Genomic DNA, 15,786 nt, shown 5'->3' on the forward strand with positions numbered 1-15,786 from the left:
GATATCCACTTTTTCCAGCACAACTTGTTGAAAAGACTTTTCCCCATTGAATAATCTTGTCACCCTTGTCAAACATAATTTGATCGCATGGGTGAGGGTTAATGTCTGGGCTCTCAATTCTGTTTCCATTGGTCAATATGTCTGTCTTTATGCCATGACAATGCTGTTTTTTTTTTTTTTAAAGATTTTTATTATATTTTCCCCCCAAAGCCCCAGTAGATAGTTGTATGTCATAGCTGCACATCCTTCTAGTTGCTGTATGTGGGACGCGGCCTCAGCATGGCCGGAGAAGCGGTGTGTGCCCGGGATCCGAACCCGAGCCGTTAGCAGTGGAGCGCGCACGCTTAACCGCTAAGCCACGGGGCCGGCCCGACAATGCTGTTTTGATACAGTAGACTTGTAGTAAGTTTTCAATTAGGAAGAATCAGTCCTCCAACTTACTACCTCCTTTCAAGATTATTTTTGGTATCTGGGCTTACTTGAGATTCCATAAGAATCTTAGGATGGGTTTTTTTCTATTTTAGCACAAAATGTCCTTGGGATTTTGATAAGGACTGCACTGGATTTGTTGATCTCTTTGGATAATGTTGACATCGTCAGAATAAGGAGTCCTCCAATCCATGGTGAGGGGATGTCTTTCATTTCTAGTAGTGCCAGGTGGCTGTTCAGGTTGAGGGGGCGGCACTCCTTGAGGTAGTAGTGCAGAAACCCACAATGAATGAATGCATGTATCTTTACACATTAGTTTTTTCATGTTCTTTGGATAAATACGCAGCAGTGGAAGAGCTGGATTGTATGGTAGTTCTAGTCTTAATTTTTCGAACAATCTCCATACTGTTTTCCATAGTGGCTGCACTAATTTGCACTCCCACCAGCCGTGTACGAGAGTTCCCTTCTCTTAACATCCTCTCCAACACTTGTTTCCTGTGTTGTTAATTATAGCCATTCTGATAGGTGTGAGGTGATATCTCATTGTAGTTTTGATTTGCATTTCCCTGAAAGTTATTGATGTTGAACGTCTTTTCATGTGCCTGTTGGCTATCTGTATAACTAAATTTAAGTCCACAATTCCATCAGTCAATGCCCCTTGCTTAAAGTTATTTTCTGTTGACATACTATTAATACGTTATTATGAACTACAGTCCCTAGTTTAAGGACTCTTTGTGTTGTACAGTTCCATGGGTTTTGACACACATATAGTGACATGTAGCCACTATTACGTACAGAACAGTCTCACTACGCTAAAAATCCTCTGAGCATCAGATTAGCTCTTAACAGCTTTTTAAAATATTAACAATTGTCAGAATAACTTAAATTTTTACGTTGAAAAGTGTTCCACAGGTGCTAAGTTGTGTTAGTCTCACTATTATGATCACTATTAGAAATAATGAAAAAAATGAACCCCTACATAAATAGCAAAAACCATAGAATTTTAAAGATAAAAAGGATCTTGAAGATTAGGAAATCTCATATTCCTCAAGACCCTGCCCTCCAGTCTCTCAGCTTTCTGTGTCATTTATCTGCTGACTCTGCTGAGGAGAAAGAAATTGATAAAGAAAAACAAAGCCAAAAACAAATATTGGTTCTAAGTATTCCTCTTGAGCCCAATTTAATCAAGCACGGCTTCTTTTTTATTGCCTATTTGCATCAGGAACATAATTACTAGCTAGAGCCTAATTTGAGACTATTCATTACGAATGAAAGATGTCATATCTAAGAACAGAATGGAATTCACTGAGGCTTTATTCTTGGGACATTTGTAGGATTAAGTCAGGACACACTGTGAGAGTAATAAATAAGTTCTGTATATTTTTCTTCTCCAAGACCCTGGATTTCAGCCACACTTTATACCCATGTACTTTGCAACAAGGAAAAACAATTAAACACTGACCTTGAATATTTTGCCCTCAGATTCATTAGTCTTTAAAACATAAATTGAGCAATTTAAATGTAGATGACTAAAAGACTATGGAGACTTCTAGAATATCACATTAGGTCCTTTAGAAGTGAAGAATTGACTTTATAAAGCATTTCTATTCCTTCTCATACCTTGACAATAGTGCTACTGTGACTCTGTTTTAAAGAGGATAATGGAGGGCTTTACTTTAATTTGCACTTTTTTTTTTAAAGTACATTTACTTAATATTTCTCAGTCTCTTGAAAACTTTTATCATTAAGCTCAACCTTCATTTAAATCAGCAGACCTATTAGGTGAAGGCGACATGAACATTTACTTGCAAACTCCTCAGAAAATTACTAATTTAACCTTTACTTTGGACGATCCATTGTAGAACTCAAACTGGATGTATTCGTCAGCCACCTCAAAATGGCTCTTAACTATGTGTTCGTACCTTTACCTGGGAAGATATTATCTGAGGGTAATTGTTCTTCCCAAACACTTTCTTTACCTCAAACAGCAATACTTCCAAAATTTTAAGGAAAATGTGGGCAATTTGGTGAAAACTAAGTGACTTAAGTTTGTTTTAGCATGCCAATGAAATTAAGAAAATAAGTATTTTGATTATTATTGAATTTAAAAATCAGAAATGAAGAAAACAAACTTTGTCCAAAGACATTTCTGCAAGTGAAATCCTCTGAGAAACTGACAGCTAGCCTCCCGTTTTAACCACTAAACCATAAGAAATGTAATACCGTGGGCAAACACTTGAGAGTCATCACCTACACGCACCCCCAACACCATCAGGGCCACAGATCAGGGGAAGGAGTCAGGGTAGGGGAGACAGCTGCGCACTCAGCATCCTTCCTTCCCCGGTCAGAACTTGGTCCCAGCTGCTCGCTGTCTAGTCTTCTGGGGAAGCAGAGAATTCTTCTGGGGACACAACACACATCGGGTGTTAAGGATGTCATTGTCCTTTTTTAAACAAATTTTAGATCACGTGACGTGCTTCTCAGGACAGGAGGAGCCGCCTCAAGGGAAGACAGATCTTCTCCAGGAGCTGAAGTTCATCCAAGGAGAGCAGAGTCTAGGGCTGCAGAGCGCCACTGCTCTCCATCTCAGGGACACGTCGGTCTCCAACCCCTCACCCCCTCCCGGCTGGCCCCCAGCGGTTCCCATTGTATCCTCGGAGGCCCGCGCATGCGCAGGACCGGCGCTCATAGCGGCAGAGGCGCCAGCGAGCTGGAGAGCCCCAGGCGCGCGCACTGGAGGCGGGGTCCCTCGTGCGGAGGTGGTGCTGCAGGTGCTCCAGCTGATGGCCTTGTGACACTGATGTAAATACTGGTGTCTCCACAGATCATGGGGCCAATGATGTGGTCCTTTACAGAGTCATATATAAACTAATACTTTTCATTCAATTAGTGTAAGGAATGCTATGGAAAGTAGATTGGGGACAATTAATAAAAGAAGATTGATTATGAACATGTTGTTAGGGAGAAATATTGAACCTCTGGCTATAAAGGTTTACATTTTATGCAATTAATCAGCCACCCTAACAAACCCCGTTCATAGGCAGGGCTATATACACATAAAGGCTATAAAGGTTTACGTTTTATGCAATTAATCAGCCACCCTAACAAACCCCGTTCATAGGCAGGGCTATATACACATATATATTAGATTAAGATTACATCATCTATTAGTTTGAATGTACTTTTTTAAAGTACGCCTTGTTTCTCTTGCACTTTCGTACTGGGAGAAATATGGAATAGATAGAAACCGACTGGATTACTCTGGTCTGAATTCAGATCACGTAGGGCTTGAATCATTCAACAAATGAGCCACTAATAGTGGCTACACCACTGGGATTTCCTGATGCAACATCGCGGTCATACACCCTATTGTGGATATGGACTCTAGAATAGGATTGTTCTGTTATCCCAAGGGTAACTTGTTCTGTTGATCAACATTTTGGATCAATAAGTGATAAAATATTTTGATTAGCTGGTCTAGATTTTAATGACTCAGAGGTTATTTTCTTCTCTGAGGTCACCCCAACCAAAATTGTTAGTCCATTTAAGTTTTGTTATCCCTTGATTTGGCTTACCTTTGTTTTTTTTTTAATTAATTGAAGCTCCATAGGGTCTTCTCTTCTTATTTTCTCATTCCCGCCTCTTCAGGGAAAGGTCAATATCACTGATTAAAAGTAAGAGAGAGTAAAACCCTTGAGTGGCCGTTCATACACGCCCTCATTTAGACAACAAATGATGATGCTGCCTTTGCAGGGTCCAGTCACTGTGGCCTTTACACCGTGTCACTGGGCAAGCAGTGCCTGTAACACCAGAAATGCCAGAGGAGATGCTTTTGGTAAACAGGTGGGGGCTGTGTTTGCCGAATTTCTCTTACTTTTTGAAATCTTTCCTTGAATGCCTACCTGTGTTGGGTTAACGATTAATGTAATAAATAATTATTGGGTTGAATTTATTTTATTGTCAACTTTCGGTGATTATCTGTTCTGTTATAAGATTATGCAAGGAGAAATAATTCTTGTTCCTCATAGTAACAGTACTACTTCTATGAATTAATAGATTAATGCAGCATTAGATTAGGATTTAGTTTCTGTGATTGAAATTAAGAGAAGTATATTGTTGAACCTGAAGGCTTTCTTAATTTGTAGCTGAATTTAGGCCAACTAGGGTATTGTTTGTACTCCCTCTCTAAGGAAGGTTGTATCCTGTATCTAAAAGGCTGTACCTCTTTAGGGCTGGGTCGGGGTGAGCAGGAGGCTGAACAAGTGTGGACCTGGCTCTGTCCCAGAGGGATGAGCAAGAGACACAGGGCACCTGTTGCCACACACAGACGCAGCAGACATCACCAATCAGTCACGACGTGCTGGGCTGCAGAGCCCCCAGTCCTCGACAATGTGCACTCCGAAGCCACTCGCGGGCAGAGCAGGGGACTGTGATGAACCCATTTGCCGGCCCAGCTCCCCTAAGACGTGCTCCAGGCCTCCTCTCCCCACTTACTCCGCCAGCTCCTCACTGTCCTCGGGACTCAGGCCTTCAAGGCCCGCCAGCAGGCTGCTCCAGCACTTCTCCTTCCTTACCATCGCTCCCCTCTCTGCTCCCACTCTAGTTCCAGGGCAAGTTACCTGTGGCTCCTGAGTGCTGCTCCTTGGCCTGGAAGGCCCTTCCTTCACCCCATCCACCCTGTGCACTCCTACTTACCTTTCAAGACTCGACTCCAGTGATGCCTCCTCGGGAAGCCCTCCCTGACGCTCCATCTCCCCAGGCCTGCTCTGAGCCACCACTCTGCCTTCTGCCCACGTCCATCACTGCCTGGAACCTTGCTGGGCTCCCTTGTCTGTTATCCACATCCAGCCCAGCCCATCAGGAGGGGAGGAAATGCTTAGGCTCAGGGCAATGGAGCAGATTCCTAGACTGTGGTGACACTGCCCACCCCAGGAGAGGTCATTCTTTGGTCACTTCCAGCTTAGGCCCAATGCAGCTCAGGGGGAGCCAGGACACAGGGAGGATGGCCCTGCGCTCAGCAGGTCACAGGGTCGGCCTAGGGAAAGGGCACAGGGGGCCACACACAGGGGTTCAGGACAAAACTTCAAGTCGACGATACCCTTGCTAAGGGCAGCAGGGGCCAAAGGCAGCTGCACAGCCTTTGAGCTTTTCATCTGCTCAGAGAGTCCCAGGGCTGGATAGAAGGAACTCAGGAGGCCCATCTGAGGTGGAGGCCACCTCGGGGGCATGCAAGCAGAAGCTGCGGGTCCCACAGCAAGTGGAATCTGAAGAGCTGACCCTCAAACTCCTTGCGGCTCTAACGTCTCCGAGTTGGAAGTCAGTCCCCTCAGTCACAGCCTCTAGCTGCCCCCTCACAGGGCTGTGCCTCTCAAACACCGCTCCCAAGGAGAGTGGAGGCTGAGGGTGAAGGCAACCTCCTACCCATGAGAACCGCTGTGATCACAGCCTCCTGCAAGGGGCCAAGGATGATGAGCAAGGGACAGAGGGACTGACCCACACGACTTCCCCTCAGATGCTGAACATGCTTGTGATTCATGGGGCCAATTAGTATTTGTCTTCATCCTCCACTCCTCTCTCCCCAAAAGGACATGTCAGTGTTTACTATGACATCCACAGACACATCAAGGGCATCTGGGAAGAATCATGTGTACATCTGGAGAGAAGGGAACTGTGAAAACCAGTAATATCTGCATCCATGTGTGCAGATACCGACATCCACATACAGCTGTCACATTCCTCCAGCAGCCCTGGAATACTCCGCAATCACGCTGGCAGGTTTTGGCACATGGTAGCCAAACCAACTGGTGGTGTCCCCAAGTGCCACCACTGCTGGGGCCTACCTTGATGTTGGGGGGAGGCAGGGTGCCATGCCCCATCTCACAAAAGTCTGGCTGGTGTCCAGGAGGGTCTCACAGCCTTCGACCATCATGCCCTCCATGGCTATGTTTTCCTGGATGCTCTCTGTCTCGTTTACTTCATTGTGCATTATCCTGTGGGGACAGAAAATAAGTCAGAGACAGGCTGCCCCTGTCTCTCAGGGAGAAGGGAATGCCGGGCCTCTGGCCAGACCTAGGAAGAAGGCCTGGCACCCAGGATTCTCAGGTGGAGCCTGTGGTCACGAAGAGGGAGAGAGAATGCATATTGAATGCCCACTGTGCTGGGCACTCTATGGGCGTGAGCTCACATCATCCTTCTGACAGCCCAAAGAAAAAGGTGTTCTTATTTCAGAGTGAAGGAAATGGAGATTAATAGCTAGAAAACAGGTCTGATTTAAAAGTCTAAACCACGTGGAACAGAGATGGAAAAACTAGGAGGAGGACCAGAGTAGAGGAAAGAACCTTTCTTCACTATTCTGCCCCCCACACCACTACTGGCCTTATCTCCATCCATAGAACTCCACTCACCCATCCTGCCTCAGGGCCTTTGCACTTACTGTCTCCATCCCTCCCCCAATGCACTTTATACAGTTGCTTCCTTAATGTTCAGGCCCTGGAATGGCTTAGTTTTGGAACACCTGGCAATGCCACTGGCTCACAGAAAGACTGACTCCAGTAGGCTCCAGCACGTCTGGGGGGAGGAGGACACACCTTGCCCCTCAATCTGAGAATAATGACAACACTCTTATTTGTCATCTTCTGACTGCCACAACACCCCTCCTCCAGAAGGTGGCGCCATTTAACTGCTTTTTAAAACTAGCATTGCTGGGAAAAGAGGCGTTTGAGTTGCCAACTTTGCTAAGAGCCTTGATGGGTTTTCAGGAGTCTTAGGAAGTTAGTAATTTTGGCGGGAGGAGCATCTGGAAAAAGTACTCCACCTACTCCAAGAAAAGTACAAAACCCCTTATTTGTCTACTGATGCCTCAAATTCTACAACCACAACCAGATCACCAAGAGGGCTGGTTAATATGCGTGGCTTACAAAGTTCTCTAGTAGACACCGTCCAACTTAACTCTCCCAGCAATGAGAGATGACACTGGTCGAGCTGGATCGGTGATTAACGAACTCAGCGTGATGAGCAAATGACTGGGCCCTTCTGACCCTCAGTTTGCTCATCTGTAGAAGGTTGGAGTGAGGATGGAAGAGAATGCATTTCACGTGCTGACCTCAGGCCCAGCATATGGCAGGTGCTTGAGTAAAGGGCAGTGATCACTGTTTCTAGTATCACTGGTTGCAAAGGTGTTATTATAAAACTACTATTATCGTTGTTTTCTGGTTATCAGACTGAAGCATGGAGATGGGGTCTCTTTCTTAGGAGCCTCAGTCCCTCCATCCCAGCAATTCTCTTCTCAGCAGCCCAGGCCCTAGCCCTCTTCTGGAAGGGACAGGGTACAGGGAGGCACCTTTCAAGGATATGCTAGTTCCCTGGATATGGACTCATTTTTGCAGGTTAGCAAAGGTAAGCAGAACCATTTCTTTTGACGAGGGTGGGGATTTTGCTGAGGAGGGCTGTATTTGCTACAAACAAGGGGGCGATCCCACAGTAGCAACACGAGTTTCACTGTTAGACAAGTGCCAGATGCAGCTGCTCAGGACTCCTGCCAGCCCCGGCTGGGGTTTGTGCTGAGAGCCACACTGTCACCGCAGCTGGGGAGGAGTTCCCAGGACCACAGGCTCCCGGGGGAACTGGAAGTGACGACCTGGGTTACAGTGAGCCCAAGAGATGAGGTTCTGGAGAAAAAGCGGGACAAAGGACAGAGGTAGGAGAGAGTCAGCCCCAGAGGAGGAGTGTTTCTGAGCAGAGCCAGGGAGGGTTTGTTATCTGATGGCTTCCTGCCGGGCTGGGAGCTTTCCTAAGTCCCCCAAGGGAGGGAGAGAGGAGGATGAAAGGGCTGCTGTCAGGGCGACAGGAAAACCCTCTTCTGTGCCACTAGGGCTGTGTTCAGGCCAGGTGCAGGTGATCAGGTGGGACAAAGGACGAGTAGGCTTCGGGAAAGGGGATCAGGGTCTTGGGACAAATGCCTTGGCACCCATGTACCTTCCTCACCCCCGCCCACACCAGGACAGGGCATCCCACAGTGACGAGGAGCCTCGCTGGAGCCCCAAGTCTTCTCCTTGGGGAAGTGTGCAGGATTTGGCTCCTTGGGGCATGAGAAGACTGGGGTCCCAACCCCACAATGGTTTTTGTTAGTCTGCAATCATGCTCTGATTACATTTGCTCCCTGAATGAACCTCCACTCCGGGGCCTGTGCCCTGCCCTGGTCCAGCCTTGTGCTCCCTCTACCAAGCTGGGATCCGTGGCCCTACTGGCTGCCTTTTGCTGGACTCGGGAAGCCATTTAGGGCACTGAGTGGGTGGCGGGGCTGGGGACTGGACCTCACATTCTGCAGAACCATCCTCCTTTGCAGCTTCTGGCAGCCCATCACTGAGTACCAGGCTGCTCATCATCTCTTGGCCTCCACAAAGTGCAGACCCCAGGACTCAGCTCTTGGTATGCACCTCGATCCTGCCTAAACTCACTCCCCTGGTGATCTCACCAGTCTTATGACTATAATACCATCTCTGAGCTGATGGCTCCTGAATGGCTTGCTCCCTTACACTCCAGACTCAAACGCCCTCCTCCCTTCTTGTCCTCTCCACCACTGTTGTCCATCTCAAGTTCAACATGCCCCCAGTAAAGCTCCAGTGAAGCAAGAAAGACTCCCCCTCCACACCTGCCCATCCTGCCAGTTTTTCCATCTTGGTTAGCAGCAACTCCAACCTTCTGCTTCCTCAGCCAAAAACTCTGGAATCACTCTTGAGTCCCATCTTCTCTCTCCTCACATCTAATGCATCAGAAACTCCTGTTGGTTCCATCTTCAAAACACACCTCGAATCTGAACCTCCTCCTCACCTCCACTGCCACCACCTGGTGTAGGCCACCGTCAACTGCTGCCTGGGCTGTTGTAGGCGCCTCCTCCCTGGTCGCTCTGCTTCTGCCCCGGCAGAGGAAGGTTCCCCCTGGGCCTTGGTGACTGAATGAGGGGCAGCAGAGGGGCCTTGACCAGAGGGCTGGGGCCTCTGACACTGGGCAAGTCTTGGGCTTGTCCGCCCATGACACTGCCTGCTGTTGACTGCAGCCTTGGGCACATGAAGGCTCATCACCCAGGCTCCCCTCTGGGGCTCCTATACCACAGGTTGTGACACACTGACACTGGAGAACAGGGGAAGTTGGCAGAGTGCCTGTGAGTCCCTGGGCGGATCCCTGTCCTGGCAGATGGGCCCATGTGAGTGCCCAGGGCCCTTCCTCGAACACCATCTGTGCGAGGGACAGCACACCACCCACACCATCCCACCAACTTTCCCCTGGGCTTGAGCTGTGAACTCCTCAGATTGCTCCAGGGGCCCTGCTTCCAGGTGGGGCAGGCTGGGGGTCCCCCAACCACCACCCCTTGGGATCCTAACCTGAACATGAGATTTTACCATCTGGGGCTCAGCAAACTCCCACTGGGGAGCATCCTCAGTCCTGGCCTGTCCACTGGTGGGGGCACCTGGGAGCCGGGCTCACCCAGACAGCCCCCCCAGTTTAGCCCTGGCGTTGTCCAAGCTGTTGGCTCGATGTGCTCGTGAAAAGTGGGCCAGGAGCTCGTGCAGTGTCAGAATGTGTTGGGAATCTGCAGCAGGGAGAGGCAGGGGTCAGGAACAGAGGCAAGGATGGGGAAGGACAGAGGGACAGGGAGACAGAGGCAAGAAGAGAGACAGTGATGAAGCAAGTCAGAGACAGAGCAGCAACGTAGCGAGGGAGAGAGAGACAAAGGAGACAGAGAATGGTTCTCTCAGCTCCCAGCACTCCCACCAGCAGGGCTGAGGATAGACACCCACAGCACTTTTGATCTCAGACTCTAACGTGGAGCCTCTTCCAGGGTCTTGTCTGAGCCAAGAGCCCAGAGCTTGAGGCTCTAAGCTAGCAGGAGGAAGGGCCTGGAAGTGGGCTCAGGACCAGGAGCTCCCCCTCACCTTCCCAACTGCCTGCCCTGTGGAGCTGGACAGGCCTGCCATCCGCTGGGTCAGGGTCTGGCTCTAACCCCATTCTCCAGGCAGCCCAGAGCTGGGGCCTGTTAGGGCCTGGGCTGTCCCGGCCATGGCCCCCTGGTGCCCCCAGGTGTGGCTTCCTCCCAGCTGGGGCCCTCACTGCCATGGTCCCCAGTAGGCTCCCCAGGCATGCGCCCTCAAGGACAGGGCTAGGTGCCAGCTGGAACATGGGGTCAGTGAGGAAGGCCTCCAGCACCCTCACCTTGCAGTCAGTTTGGCCTCATAGTGCTTCAGCAGCTTGTCAAAGTCACTGTTCTGCTTGCAGTGGGCCAGGATCTGCAGGCTGTACTGGTGGCTGGAGACCAACTCCTGATAGAAATTGACCATCGGCAGCAGGATGGCCAATGGGCCTGCTTGGGAGATGCCCCACAAGCCCTTGGTCACCCAGCCCCACCCACAGAGGTCAGGGCCAGGCTCAGACCTCCCACCCAGAGACACCTTTGCCTTTGGGGGTGACTCTGGCACCACTGCCCTATCCAGGGCCAGATAGGTGGCCCCAGGCATCGGGACTGCATCAGAGTCACAGATCTTTATAGAGATGGGGCCCTGTCTAGTCCGACACCTGTGTATTGGAAGGTCAGAGAGGGCTGTTGTGGGTGCTGTGGTGTGCCTCGCCGCCTGAGGGTCTGAAGGGCCACCCAGCTCTGGAGCTTTGGGGGTTCGGCTGAGGCCTCTGTGGTAACTGAATTGCAGCTCCACATCCCCCTCGGCCCTGGCTCTCCCAAGAGGCCTCCCTCCCAGAGTGCCCCACCAGTGACAGAAGTGACCCATCCCAGGTCATAAGGTGAGTCAGTAGCTGGCCTGGAACCAGGTCTTCTGAGTCCCCCATTCCAGGGCTTAACCCCACATGACATGCCCTCCCGAGTCACTGCTCTTCAGCTGTCTGTCCCTTTACCAGTGTGTTCCTGTCCTTCCATGCCTCCCCAGGTTCAGCAACTTGGGTCGGCTGCTGGCCTGCTCTGTCCCAATCTCCTGGATACACAACACCCTGCCTTCCAGCCCCTGAAACACCAGCCAATCTCCCCAAACCTGCCCTTCAGTATTTGATTGACAGGGAGGGACCCACTGAAACCTCTGCTTATAAACTCCATTAAAAAAGAAAAATGTGCTTTCTTTGCGATGAACTCTAAGTGGGAGCTTACACAGGGCATTCCACTACCCAAGGGACAGCACCTTCAACCACGCAACTACAGGAAGTGCAGACCTCGTCTTTCTAGGGCCTCTTCTCATTGTGACCTTGGGGAAAAGCGGGGCTCTCTGACTTAGGGAAGTGAACAACAAAATGTCACACTCAGTGTGGGAGAGGCGCGATGCAGGGGTCCTGCTGTGCAGCCCTCGGGGCCGTCAGGGCGGTGCAGTCAGCTCGGAGAGCAGTGACGCAGGGTGGACGGAGTGGGAGCCTTGACCGTGCTTCTACCCATTGTTTCAGTCATTCTACTTTTGGAAACCTGTCCCAAGGAGACGCTCTCTCATATGAACATTTCAGATGCAGAGATGAGTGTTTCTAGTAGCAAGAAGTTGCAACAACGTTAAGAGCCAATGATGGGAGATGGCTGCATGGATGATGGCATGCTCACAGGTACTGGAGCATCATACAGCCATCAAAAAGCATACTTTCAGCATGAGAAAACATTTGTGCTATAATGTTAAGTAAAAAAAAACACATCAAGATTCAAATTCAATATTCACGTGTGACATTATTATTTTTTTTTTTTGTGAGGAAGATCAGCCCTGAGCTATCATCTGCCAATCCTCCTCTTTTTTTTTCTTTTTTTGCTGAGGAAGACTGGCCCTGGGGTAACATCCATGCCCATCTTCCTCCACTTTATATGGGATGCCGCCACAGCATGGCTTGACCAGCGGTGAGTCGGTGCGCACCCGTGATCCAAACCAGCGAACCCCCGGCCACCGCAGCAGAGTGCATGCACTTAACCACTTGCACCACCAGGCCGGCCCCTGTGACATTATGTAAATAAAATGGGGGTAAAAACCCCAAGACCTGTGCACAGAAAAAATTTTGAAGAAAACACACCAAAGTCTTTACAGTGGTTATCTTTGGGAAGCAGAACTATGGCTGTTATAGCTTTTAACATTTTCTGCTTTTCTAGATTGTCAAATTTTCTCAAATGGGTTCATATATATAATTTTTAAAAGGGGAAAAGTAGATAAGAAACTAAAAATATCTCGCTTCGTCCTAGAAAAACAGCTTTTGCCGACTTGTCTTTCCTCTTCTGCTCCCTCTGAGGGATTCTGTGTTTTTAAGGGGCTGCTGTTACACCCCGGGAGGGTGGAAGTGCCGCCAGCCTGGAGGAGTGAGCCCTGGAGAGGGACTTCTCAGATGGATTTCAGTGCAGGTGGGTCTGGAGACCTCTGCCAGGGCTGCCTGCTCACCCAGGCCCCAGTGGGCCAGCTGGAGATGCAGGCCTTCAGGCCTTGGTAAAGATCTGGTGCAAACACCAGATGGCCTCACTGACAGAGGAGGCACAGGGTAAGCTCCGGCCATGGAGTTCCTGCCCCTCCAAGGGTCCGCTGCCCCCAAGTCCAGCAGAGCTGAGGGGCCCAGGGAGAGGGCAGGGGTTGCCACCACCCGTGGGACTCTAGCAGCAAATGTCTTTCTCATGTGACACCTTGTGTGAAAACCCCATCAGCGGGATACACTATGTAACTTGTGGGGTCCAGTGCAGAGCAAATAAGCAGGACCCCTTTTTAAAAAATGACAAAATTTCAAGATGGTGACAGCAGAGCACTAAACCAAACACAAGCTTTTCTAAACATGGTCACACGCCCCAGAAGCTGGCAGAGGACAGGAGTTGCTCTCACTGCCAGCCTTCCTGGCACCCTCAGTGCCCACCTGCTGGGGTGACCCTGAGGGATCTTAGAGGAACTCAGGGCTCTGGAGAATTCAGAGGAAATGCCACTGATGATGTGAAAAGAGCTAGGGCTTGAGACCCACACAGAGCAGGCTCAAATCTGCCCTATGCTGCTTCTGCTTCTGCAGCTGCTTCTCAGCTGTGTGACCTCTAGCAAGATGCCTAACATGTCTGAACCTCAGAAAACCTCTTTTCTGTAAAGTATGAAGGTGAAATGAGGTCATTCCTGCAAGTAATGGGACAATTTGAGGGCCTGTCTTGACATGAGTGCAGCCATGTTTGGCCGCTCCATTGACCTACAGCCACCAGCACACAAAGAAATATAAAGCTGCTTTCTGTGTGGTGGCAACTGGCCTTTCTCCCACGGAGATAGTTGCAATTTGTAACATCTCAAGGTCCTTTGGGCATTGTAGCCTGGGACAGACTGGCCATCTGTGCTGGGCTGGGACCATAACCAGGGAAAACAATGCACGTGCACAACTGCCAGGCTGGGACAATAACCAGGAGGCTCAGTGCACATATGCCACTGATAACCATTTGTGCATGGGAACACTGAATGCTTGCTCTGTAAACTCTGTAACTGTTTACTCTGAAAACTACTGACGCTATATAAACCACTGGAGACTGAGGCCTGGTGAGAGTCTCACCTGTGAAGGGGACACCTGGCCCAGGACCTTTGGTGATTGGATTCCCGCCCAGCCATGTCAATTGAAGGCACTCTCCCAGCAGTGGGGCGTGGATGTTGTGAGTAACCAATCTGATGTGTACTCTTTTCAGTCAACCTGGTGTCTGAATTTCTGATTGATTTGTGTCATTTCCCTTCAGTCGATGTCGATGTTTCCCTTTCCAATTGAGCTAGTGTTTTTCCCTCTTATTATTTGACCTATTCGGATCTGTTTGCGGACTATCACCTTTACTCTCTTCTGTATAATAAAATATACCTTCAGTCCATTTGTTTGGAGTGGCAAGTTTCTTTTACATCTCCAATCGAATCCCCTGAACCTCTCAAAACAGGGCCTGGTGCAGAGGAGGTGCTCAGTAAATGCTAGCTCTCCACCACTCCCTTTTGGGGGGAAACTTAGAAAAGCAAAAACACCCGGATTCTCCCAAGCACCTGCTCTGTCACCACCTAAAGAGCCCTGGGGAACATGCCTTCTCACTGTCAGTTTAGCACCAGGCTGGGTAAGGGGCCCCTGAGCACCCCTGGCAGCCACATTTGCCATGGCTCCCCTCCCAGCACCCTCTTCCCCGCCCATGCTCCCCAGCCAGCCAGCTCCAGAACACAGCCCGAGTCTCCTCTCCCAGGATGAGCTGTAAGGATGCCAGAGAGACTTCTGCTACTTCCTGCAGCCCCCTCCCCTCCCAACTGTTCCTCCTCTGCCCCTGCTCATCACTCCCAGCTCCTACCACCCTGGAGACCTGGGAACCTCCCCAATGTGTCTGGGGTTTGAGCTGAATGACAGAGGAGAAGCCAAAGGGACTCTGTCATGCACTCCATTTGTGGACAGGAAAACAGGCCCAGAGAGAAAGAGTGAACCCCTCCAGGAGTCAGGGTAGCCCCAGCCTAGGAGCCTGTCCCCATCTCCCTGCAGTGGTCTCTGTCTTTCTCTGCCACATCAGATGCCCCTCCCTGGTCCCATTCTCCATGTGTGCTCTCTGTTCCATCTCTCTGTGATGACCCAGCACTTTGGCTGTTGGAGGCCCCTAGTGTTGTCCTCCAAGGGGAGCTGTCACAGGGGGCTGTGCCCTCTCCCAGCAGTTTGTGCCCTGAGGGCAAACCCCCACCCTGTGGTCTCACTCGCTCAGTACAACAAGAGCAGGGGGTGGAAAGTGCTGAGTGGGCGCAGAGACACCTCTGAGCTAAGTGGCACACATCCAAAGATAGTAGCTCAGGAAATCACAAATGTGCCACAGAGCCAGCTCTGCTCCCTTTTCAGGGCATGTGGCTTTGTCCCCTCAAGGCCACTTGCTGAACTGCAGGATGAATGGGCTCTGACAATTGAGCGAATGGAGCACTTTAAAAGCAAAATGGGGCAGTTACCCGCTCTCCACTTCCGGGTTGCTAAAACTACCTGGGCCTGTGCTTGAAGAGCAGCTGAAAATATCTAATGGAGAAATATTCAGGGCCGATGCGGGCTTTTCTATTTTTTCGATTCTCTGAGAACCTTGGCACATGAGATAATGGCTGTTCTTGGATCTGACCTCTAAAGAGCTAAGAGACTTACACACACAGGCTTGTGCAGAGCTCAGAGACACGTGGATGCCCAGTCAGCACCCTCACTGCCCTGATGTCATCACCCCCAAGCCAGTCTGCTCTCTTTGCCAGTTCTGGGATTTGCACGTGGTATCCTTTTCTCTTTAGGATGGTGGGGTGTGTGTGTGGGGGGGGTGTGTGGGTAAAAGTAGTCTATATGTAAAACTGATGGCGCTCTTCTCAGAGACATCTACAGGACACCTACTCCCCAGGGACCAGAGCAAAA

General features: G+C 49.9%; 1 protein-coding gene and 2 long non-coding RNA genes across 17 annotated transcripts in view; 1 reads left to right on the forward strand and 2 right to left on the reverse strand.

Moving 5' to 3' along the window:
- The window catches only part of LOC101401339 (ral-GDS-related protein-like), a 93,588-nt gene that overhangs the window by 26,584 nt on the left and 51,218 nt on the right, over positions 1 to 15,786 (reverse strand). The gene's annotated exons all lie outside the window — the stretch shown is intronic.
- LOC147911274 (uncharacterized) lies at positions 1,726 to 6,784 on the reverse strand. Its single transcript, XR_015551345.1, has 3 exons — positions 6,270 to 6,784; positions 4,005 to 4,093; positions 1,726 to 3,330 (listed from the first exon to the last, which is right to left on the reverse strand). It is a non-coding gene; the product is annotated as an uncharacterized LOC147911274 (long non-coding RNA).
- Positions 4,145 to 5,108, forward strand: LOC147911275 (uncharacterized). The gene is made up of 2 exons (XR_015551352.1): positions 4,145 to 4,272; positions 5,033 to 5,108. It is a non-coding gene; the product is annotated as an uncharacterized LOC147911275 (long non-coding RNA).

This window comes from Ceratotherium simum, unplaced genomic scaffold (genome assembly GCF_057802395.1).
Source record: "Ceratotherium simum simum isolate JZ-2026a unplaced genomic scaffold, ASM5780239v1 HiC_scaffold_44, whole genome shotgun sequence".
NCBI classification, from domain to species: Eukaryota; Metazoa; Chordata; class Mammalia; order Perissodactyla; family Rhinocerotidae; genus Ceratotherium; species Ceratotherium simum.